Here is a 10,786-nt window from a genome sequence, read left to right on the forward strand (position 1 = left end):
ATAGAAGATATCACTGTAAGACCAGGCATATAAAGACTGTGAGCCTGGCAAATTCCAGATGAACTGCAAGAGATGAAAAGACCTGGTTTGAGGTATAACTTCTCACAATAAGGTATTACTTCTCCCAAAATAAGTCCAAATAATGACCTGAGATCTGAGTTTTCTCACAACATCACTCATAAGCAAATTTTGCTTTTAAATTTCATAATAATTTTGCTGCTGTTCTCTCTTCCAGTCTTGTTTTGGTAGAGTGTTCCTAGCATTCATGTTTTGAAAGAACTATGCCACTTTCTTATTCACTCTGAAGAAATATAAACTTTCAACCCGGGGCTTGCTTCATACACTTCTTGCTTCCTGAACATTTCCAAGCTAGACTTGGAGTCAGTGCCCTTTCAACCATTACTGTAATTTCATCACAGCTCAGTTCCTCACTTGAAACTTGGATGATGGACACTTATCTACAAACCAAACTCTAGGTTCCAGATGTGTAAGATTTAGCACTTCAACCATGTTTTAGATTGCACGTCCAAATGAAAGCCACCAGCATGTGGAGCTCAGGAATGCTCAGACATAGCATCTCAGATTATCCTCAGGAGTTCCCAGCATGGAACTCAGACTTTCAGTAATGCCCTTTGTTGACCTTGCTAGAATTTTAATTTTTTGGTACAGAAGTTTGTCTTTCAACAAGTCTCCAAAGGATTATGATTCACAACAAACAATAAAATTTGAATTCTAGAAATCCCCTGCTTTATTTCTTATAGCAGATGACTCTGGATGGCTGCATTTAAACTTTACTCTCCACTCAGAGTTTTTTCTTCAAACAACTAAGCAGGCTGTGGTATGGCTAAAACAAACCACAGACTTGTTTAGACTGGATGAAAAGGATGTATGCTTAGGAACATGAAGACCTCAGTTTGATACTAAAAGCACAAATAAAATATGACATACCGGTATACACTTATAAACATAGAGATATTGAGATGGGAAGTGGTGACAGGTAGATCCTTGAAGCTTGCTGTCCAGTTAGTCTAGCCTACTCAGGAAAGCTCCAGGCTGATGAAAGACCTTTCTTCAAACATTAAGGAGAAGGTACCTGTTGGCCTAATTTTTAACACACCTACTTTACTTAGAGTTGTTAAATGCTTCTAGCTCCTTTCCAAACCCCCAACACTAGGTAGGAGGGAAAGAAGGTTAATGAGAATAAGGAGCGGAGTTCTCTCTGCTACTTCCTGCTGGGTAGTGTCTTAGGACTCTGTTGGGGGCAATACGAACATCAGTCATCCAGAAATCCAGAAGTCCAGGTAACCAGCAAATCAACATACAGCAACTGCAGCAACAGGACAAAGAGGAGCAAGCAGTCTTCCTCCAAGCACCCATGCCTTCTTCCTCTGGGCTGTCACATTTATACCCCTCAAAGTCATCAGAATTAAACTAATTCTACCCGACAAAACCACCCCCATCAGGAGATACTTAACAGGTGTGGACAAACTAAAATCTCCATCTTAGAATTTTAATAAATACATGTTTACATATCATAAACCAAAGAATCCACAGCAGGTACCTGAACAATCTCACCCCAGATTCCCCTCTGTTCTCCTTATGTATGTTCAGACACATATGTACTCAAATCATATGTATATAGCCCACAAGAACACACACGCATATGCACCTGCATACCATCTTATAGATGTATGTGATGGAACAAAACCAATAAACACACTCTGGCTGCAAGACAAGAGACCACCCTGCAGTAGCTGCTTTGATGTGAGTTCAAGTCCACCCAATTATTGGCTCCTTGTCTCATTTCTCAGGATTAGGTCTTCAATATAAGTGTTGTCATATGTAGCTACGTGTAAACATTTCCACACATATATAGTCAAATGAATAATGGCATAATGTGTACAAATTTCAACAGACATATAAACCAAGGTGGCATAAATACGTAACTACATGGAAACCATTACAGACATATAGCCAACAGCAGAAATAAATATGAAATCATTCTGTGAGTGGAGGCAAGTTCATACTTCTCTTCTAGAAGGTAATCATTTTAAAAGTCATAATTGTGACAAAAGTTAATATGCAAATAACCATATTTGTGGTTGTTGATGTAATATATGAAGTTTAATCAGTCTCTTGTTTACAAGGATGTTCATAATAACATTTTACAAGTGCTAGAAAAATTGTCCATGGACACTGCTCCATCACAGTACTATAAACATCAGGAGAACATTTGATCAGTAAGAAATATTAATCAAAAGAAATTAATTTTAATTCACCCCTAGAAGCAGTGTTCTGCTGAGCCAAACCATGTTTTGTACAAATGATCTTGATCCAGGGTTAGGGAAAATTAAGATAGTCAAAATTTATGATATGCACAGCACCTGTTCTATAGTTATACATGTACAAATTGAACAAGGTGATCTAGAATGGAATTTAATAGCTCGTATTCATACAACATAGTAAAGACAAGGATGGGCCCACTCACTGAGATACATAGAGAACAGCAACCAAATTGCATTAAGTGTTAACCAGGCTGTTTTTAAAATAGAATGGAAATCATCACTTTCAATTGTAGAGTGAGAATTACAGGATACTCCAGAGTAACTTTGACATTTTCATCTATTATCCTCCTTTACAAAATAAGCAAAATTTTTCTCTCTTTAACTACAATTCTTCTCTTCCTTTCTCTTCTTTTTTGTCTGATGCAGAGACACTTGGTTTTAGATGTCATAAGGTAATCTCTGATCCTCTAACATCGGTAGATGAATGAGGAAAAGACTGCTTTCTAAATTAAGCTCATATTTACCACCTTCAGAATCTACTCTGCTTTCATAAGAAGCATCGTTGTTGAGGTGGCATGATTTAAACTATTATATACTTTTTTGTGCTTGAATGAATACAAATGAGATACGCAGAGTAATTAGGACAGTTACAGATATCTGTCGTAATATTCACTTTCTAATAATATTTATTTTAGAGATATGATATTAATGTATTATCAAAGTATTGCATGCTATTGAGTAGAATCAATCTGGTCTATTTGGGTCTCAGTACACTATCTTTATTTCAGCATCTTAGGAATATATTTTATTAAATAACAATTGCATTATTTTGTCAGTTTTCTTTTTTCAGAAGGGATATAGAAATTGTTAGCAATAAGGTTTCCAATAAAACACTTCATTAGTGTATTGACTCATTTGATCTTTCATTAATGCAGCACACTCTAGTATCCACTTGACTGCTAGGCAATTATTAGAATCTGGGTGGCCAAAGATAAAAAGGTGCTACCTCTGCTTTTGTAGACTACAAATTATGAGACATTATATGTGAAGGCAATTATACAATGGAACTTGTTAACAAAGTGGAAACTGTGAGGCATAGTGATAAAAACAAATTAAAGAATCCTTACAATACACCAGGAAAGAATGAGGGGGAAAATCAATGGAAAGGTCAGCAGTTAGCTGATGAAAGCCTTAAACTGGGGCTTTAGCCTACCAGGACAGAAGTGGTTCTGTTGTAAGAAATCGCAGCTTCCAAACCTGATAGGCATTAGTCCATTCCCAGGAGGACTCCTACCAAGAGGACCAGGTAGGTTTATTCTATCTTAAATTATGCACATATCTGTCTGTGTCCATGTATGCATTTGAGAGTCAGAAGAGGGAGGTCATTGAGTCCCTGGAGCAGGATTTCTTGGCAATTTCAAGTTGCCCTCTAAAACAGCAGCAAGTGAGATTAACCTGTGAGCAATTTCTCAAGACCAGAATAATAATGGTCTGCTATGTGGAAACTCAACATTGGCAGCTGCTTTCATGAAGCAAATGCACCAGGTGAATTGGATTAGAACAGTCTGCTTGGTAAAATGATGGTGTAGACATAGCTTTTTTCATTTCTCCTTTGGCTAAGGATGGGTGGGCATGGTAGTTAGTTTTAATTGTCAACAACATGATGTACCGTCATCTCAGATGGGAGCCTCAATTAGGGATTATCTAGATTAAATGGTCCTGTGGCCACAATTATGGGAAATTGTCTTTATTACCTTAATTGACATTAGAATACTCAGCCTGAAAGTAAGCAACATCTTTCATGGGCTTTGGGCTCTGGACTATGTATGAGTACACAGATGAGTTCTAAGCAGGCATGTATTTATTATTTTCTGCTCCTTACTGTGAATGTGTCCAGTTACTTCATGTTACTGCTTCTGTGACTTCCCAACTAAACTGTGAACTAAAATAAACTCAAAAACAAAACAAACAAACAAACCAAAAGAAAATGCTTACAGTTGATCTAACCACATGGTCTTGATCTGCTAGAAGTCTTGTAGTATTGTTCTTCTATGGTATAGAAGTTTGGATTGGGTCGTTAAACACTTTAAAATAGAACCAATTCAACATTTAAGTAAAATATAATTGGTCATCTCTTTCATTACTACTATATTAATTTTTTTTAATTTATTCTCTTTGTATCCCAGTTGTAGCACCCACCCTTATATCCTCTGAGGCCCACTCTCCATCTTCTTTCACTATCCCTCTCCCCTAGTCCAGATAGGGGAAGTCTTCCTATCTTACTGTCTGTTGCTAGCCAATAAGTTCCCATGAGGACTGCCTGGATCTTCTTCCTCTGTGGGCTGGTTAGGTTGCCCCACAAAAGAAAAGTGATCAAGGGGTAGGCAATCAAGTTCAAGTCAGAGACTGTCTCTTCTCCCCTTACTAGAGCACCCACATGGAGACTGAGCTGTTTATGGGTTACATTTGAGCAGGGTTATTTTTTTCTTTTTTTTTGAAATAGTTTGAATAGTATTGGAATTGTCTCTCTTTTGATGGTTTGGTAGAATTCTGCAGTGAGACCATCTGGTCCTGAGTTCTTTGTTTGTTTGTTTGTTTGTTTACGTTTTTGTTTTTTTAATGGGGGACTTTTGATGACTGCTTCTATTTCCTTAAGGGGTATAGGACTACTTAATTTATTTACCTGATCTTGACTCAACTTCGGTAAGTAGACACTATTCAAGGAACTGGTCCATTTCATTTAATTTTTCAAATTTTGTGATGTATAGGGTTTGAAGTAAGACCTTATGATCCTTTGGATTTCCTCAGTATCTGTCCTTGTCTTCCCCTTTTCCTTTCTGATTTTGCTGATATGGACAGTGTTTCTTTGCCTTTTACTTAGTTTGGCTAAAGGTTTATCTATCTTGTTGATTTTCTCAAAGAACTAGCTGTTGGTTTCCTTGATTCTTTGAAATGTTTTCTTTGTTTCTAATTTATTGATTTAAGAATGGTTTAGGTGCTGGTTTGAGTGTCTTGAAGTGTAGGGTGCATGAACGTGAGCATGCGTGTGCATTGGCTTGGGTGCCTCTCAGGGAGTGTGCTTTGAAGGGGCACACACACACACAGTTGCCTTGAAGGGTGGGGTGCAGGTGCAGGTTACGGTGTGATTGGGTGAGTGTGCACAGGTGCCCATATGGGCTCAGCCTGGGTCGCAATCTAGGGGTGTCTCAGAAGGGAGCTGGGCCGCAGCCTACAAGCCTGTCAGACTGTGACTCTGCAACTCAGACTCCTCTGGGCCACTGTATCCTTGATCCATGATATATGTGCTTCTACTGTTTGCCTAGTCTCCACTGGTGACCAGCAGAACCGTGGCTTGGATGCTAGGGACTCTGCCTCCAAAATCTCTACTCTGCCCTCTGGCTGGCTGGAGGGATCTTATGCCTGGCAACTAGAGAAGAAGGTCCCTGGACCTGGAACAGGTCCCTGTTCCCCTCTTGATGACTTAGGTGGAGAGTGCAGAGGCCCAGCATTGCAATCACTGCTCTTAGACCAGGGAAATGGTCATAGGGACCTGGATCTTATTGGCACCAAATGTCTTAGGAAACCTGAGGTCTGTATCCCATTGGCCTCTTCTTAAGGATGTTCCCTCTAGTCCTGGGAAGTCTCACTGTTGATGATCTCCATCCAGCCACAAGTCTACTCGGAGTTTTGGATCCTCTGCCTCTCAAATACAGTGCACACTGGTGCACCACCATCTTGGAACTCTAACTTGTCATCTCTTAGTGATAAAAAGAAATCCACGTTTGTGAAGTTTTGGGAATGGATCCCATAGTCTTATACATACTAACCAAGCTGTCTACCAGACATTTCTTGAGGCTCAATAGGTCAATTTTTGATACATATGAAAACATGAGCACACACCAAAAACAGAGTGCCATTATAGGAAATTTAGATGTCAGTCTATAACCTGAATGCTTCTATTTCCAAGGTGCACAATTCAAGAGAAACAATCTTGTGAAAACAGACAAACAAATAAATATACACAAGCCTCACCCCCCCCATACAAAAAGCTGCTGGAAGCAGTGCTCTGTGCTGGGCTCTTGTTGTAGGTCACTCTTCTGATAGCAATTCTCACAGAACTGGGACCATCTGCTACTTGAATCTTCATATGTGCTCCTGCATCACACCATCTAATCTCCACAGAACATGAGGCAACAGGTTCAGGACACCATTCCCAGCTTTCCCTTCACATAATGTCATCAAATATGAAAGAGGACTTGAGCATTATATTTGAGATACAAATGTGCATCTTCATCGGTTAAATGTATCCACAGGGAACAACTTTAGAGACCATGTTAACTTCTCTTTCTCTTTTGCAAGGGAGACTTTCCATTGAGATGGAAAGGTGTACAAATGCACCTTTCTCTCTCTGTCATTAAATACTACAGTAATAAAAGAAATGATGTATCCAAATTTAAAGTCTTGAAACATTCCACAGTCCCTGAAATTGTTTTACCGTATAGCCTTGGAAATATAACTGTGAAGATGGCTTAGGATAAGGCATTTCGAAATCAAATGTAAAGACCTGAATTTGAATACCAAAATCTCAAAAATACCTAGTGGACAAGATGGCCTATATGTAGTCGCAAGGAGGCAGAGATAGGGATTCCCTAAGCAAGCATGTGCTTGGTCCAAATAAGAGATCCTGCATCATTATAAGGTACATAGTGATCAAGGAAGATAACAGGTACCAATGTTTGTCTCCACATGCATAGGCACACATGTTGCACGAGTACCAGAACATACATGTAGGCCTGTACACATACACATAGCACACGGATGTAGACACAAGGTTTATGATTTTATGAAATATTAGGAAAAAATTGGAAAAGATTCTAGTGCAAATTTTGGTAAGAACACACACACGTACACAGAAAACTTGGAAGTTATAGAAAATTAATTTTAAATAAAAAATTTGTACCACAGAGTTACGTACAAGTAGAGATTTTAAACTACAAAATGTAATTTTAATTATAAATAGAAGGTTCCTTTTAAGTTAGTGCTGGAATGTGCCTGCACCATGATATCTTTTTAGGTACTATCACACTGAGAAAATGAAAGAGGGAAATAACACTGCCTCAAAATCTGCTTCAATTCATTTAGAGAAAAAAATGTGCTCTGCCACCTTTTCTCAAGAATGCAAAGTATGAACACTCATTAGTTGAGAAGATATATAGGAAGGCTATAAATAGCTTTGTGTGAATCCAGAATGAGAGCAGGTGATAGGACATTGTTTAAGAATGGAATATAAAACATGTCATTGAGTTCATAGCCCTAGAAGTCTGGTTCAGGCCAGGTTTCCAGGCCATTGCTTAGGCAAACTATCATTTTACCCCTTTCCCTTTTTATGCCTGGAGGAAGATTCAGGTCAAGAGCACACAATTACTGAACATCAGGATAATGCTAAAAATGGCACAAAGAAAAGAGTCTAGTATGATCACAGAACAAACATCAAGGCTTAGGAGTTTGAAAGAGCACAACACAAATAGTTAATTAAAACATTGATTTTTATTATTTCTAATTATGTGTGTACTTATGTATCTGTGTGGGGGTATATGCCTATAGATTACATAACAGGACTATGGATTACTTGACGCTGGAGTTACAAGAAATTGTGAACCTCACAAAATGAACCCTGGAAACTAAATGTAGTTTTTGTATAAGAGAGCTACCTGCGCTTAACAAATGAGTCATCTGTCCAATCCCTTCAACCAGTATGTTAGCAGTGAGGCTGGGGTAATTCATTTTCAGTTCTTTTTAGATGTTATTTCTTAATTATGTAAGAATGTAGGTCAATACTAAATTTGACAATATAAATGTTCTCATCTTTGATTTGCTTTAGCCTTCTATTTGATAGTCTGGATTCATCTCCTTCCTCTGTTGGTTTCATACAACACAAGCATGAGGACTTAGGTTTCAGCCCCAGAACTCACGTAAAATTGATGAGTGTGCTGGAGAATATATCTAATCCCAGCACTAGGGTGGCAAAGAAAGGAAAGTTCCAAGGGCCAATCAGTGAGCTACACATTCAGGAAGAGAATCTGTTTCAACAAGCAAGGTAGAAAACTTGAGAAAGATATCAGCCATCAAGTTCTAGCCTACACAATGACTGGGTTATCACCACTATCTAAGTGTAGATTACAGCTGCTAATACCTGTCAGAGAGTTGCAGCCAGCCACAGGCACCTTCTAGTCTCACTTTATTTTGCTTTGAATCAGTGTGGATCTGTTCAATGAAGCAGCTACTGACCTCATTTATCATTCAATATTTTGACTCAGTCAGATCTCAAGAAGCTCACAAAGCTGCTTAGACAAAACTGTGAGTTTCCCTGGGGTGTCTCAAAAGCATGAACTCTGAAGCCAGAATGACTGTCTTCAGCAATAATGGCAGAACAACCACTTCACTGCTGACAGGAATGGTTCATATGAAGGGACTATTCCTGGGGATGGTCACTGACTCCCCGTATTCACAGGAGTTCTTTAGGGCTAATATATCAGGAAGGAATGCTGCAGAGAAAACAGTAGAAAAACAGCCTTAGAGGGGTGACAGGAATCATTTATACAATTTAAAGCTCTTTTGGGCTTTATCTCTGATAGTTACAACACAAATGAAATGTAAATCAAGGCAGTCTAATATGAAACATAATACAGTGTTTGTAGTTATTATTTATAATTATAACTATTACAAATTGTTATATTTTTTTATTTAAAACCATTGGCAATGCATTCAATAACCAGAGATAACCTTTATGGGTAATTTTTTTGTGTGTGTGTGAAATAGTACAGATTTGTTAACTTGCAGTACAAAATGTGTATCTGAAAGCCAACTAAGTGACATGAGCTACAGAGAATTCCTGATCATTGTTATATTGGTAATGTTGGAACCAGGTAGAGAGCTGTCATCTCCTTCACCATGTGGGTCTACGTATCTCTTCCTTCCAATACTAAATGTGAGCAAGTTACCTTCAAGATTTTCTGAAGCTGTTTTCCTGGTATACAGTAAGAATGTGAGCCTAAGGAGAATATAGATCAGTGATGTGACCACCCCACATGAAGACCAACTGCACATCAGCAGGGAGTAATAGGCTTGGCCCACACATTCCCCTGTTCTTCAGCTCTCCAACCACACAGAATGGAGCCAGCACAAGATTGTTAGGTTTGGGGAGGAATGAGGTTTGATAGAGAGACAGAGCTGGATCATCTTTTTTGGCAAGCATTTTATTATATTAATGAGTAGCACCACCATACAGACCTGACCTGAAGGAAAGCTTCCACAGCATAGAGAGAATAAGCTTTGTACCCTAAAATCTCCATTGTGAGAGATCATGGAACACAGACTTTCTGTGGTACCATAAGGAAATAGTTCCAAGGTCTTTAACACACATAATGAGACTCAGAAACACTTTTTTCTATAATTCAGAGTGAGATAGATGTTTGAGAAATCCCAAGGATATTCCTGGTAAAATGGCATCAGGGAAGATAATGGGTTTAGTAACTATGTGATGTGGTAACTATGTGATGTGGTGACAATGGTCAACTTCCATGCCTATAGCTCTTCGCCGCTAAAGACTTACATTTCTGAAAGAGCCAGTTCACAGAAAGTGGGAAGGAAGAAATTGGCTCCAGTGAGAGTGAGGACCATGATGATGTTGTATATGGATGTGTCTATAAACCTTTCACAGAAACTTTGAGACAAAGAGATTGTATATGGCAGCCTGGATTCTAACAAGAAATTAGTAGTCACTCATGCACTTCCAATGCATATTGTGATTGACAGCTGAGCACTGAGTTCACATAGTTGAGGACAGTATAGAGCTGTGCTGAGCCTTCCTTCACAGAGAGGAACTCATACAACACAAGTATGATTAAAAAAAATAGAGCTTTGAAGGAAGAAATTGACTGATAAAAAATAAAAATTGATCAAAGAGCAAATTAAAAGGTATTAGTTCTAAATATTAAATTGAGGCAAACACAGAAGTCGTCACATAAGAAATCATGGATATGGACAGGATGACAAAGCTATCATGGGAATACCTTTAAACAATAGAAGGAGTTTCACAGGGTTATTAACATAAATGAGGAGCATGCTTGTGATAGAATGAACAAAGATTCCTTAAAGAAATGGTGGCTATAGAACCTTCACACAGAACAAACACTGAGTTATCAGTCAGCACTGAAAAACAAAAAGGGCTAAAGAGAGAGTTCAGTGGATTAACGCACTGCAGGCTCTTCCAGAGAGATCCTAAAGGTGGTTCCAGCACCCACTTGTTGTCACACAATGGTCTGTATCTCCAGCTCCAGGACATCTGTTGCCTCCGGCTTCTGTTGACATCTGCACTTATGTGCACTCACCACATGCCAGCACACATAAACATAGAATCAAAATTAATATAAATTAAAGCCGACAGAATGAAGAAGAAAAGGAAATGCTGAATGTAGACTTAGACTCAAAAATAATAGAAC

The sequence above is a fragment of the Meriones unguiculatus genome, chromosome 18, assembly GCF_030254825.1.
Source record: "Meriones unguiculatus strain TT.TT164.6M chromosome 18, Bangor_MerUng_6.1, whole genome shotgun sequence".
Taxonomy (NCBI): Eukaryota; Metazoa; Chordata; class Mammalia; order Rodentia; family Muridae; genus Meriones; species Meriones unguiculatus.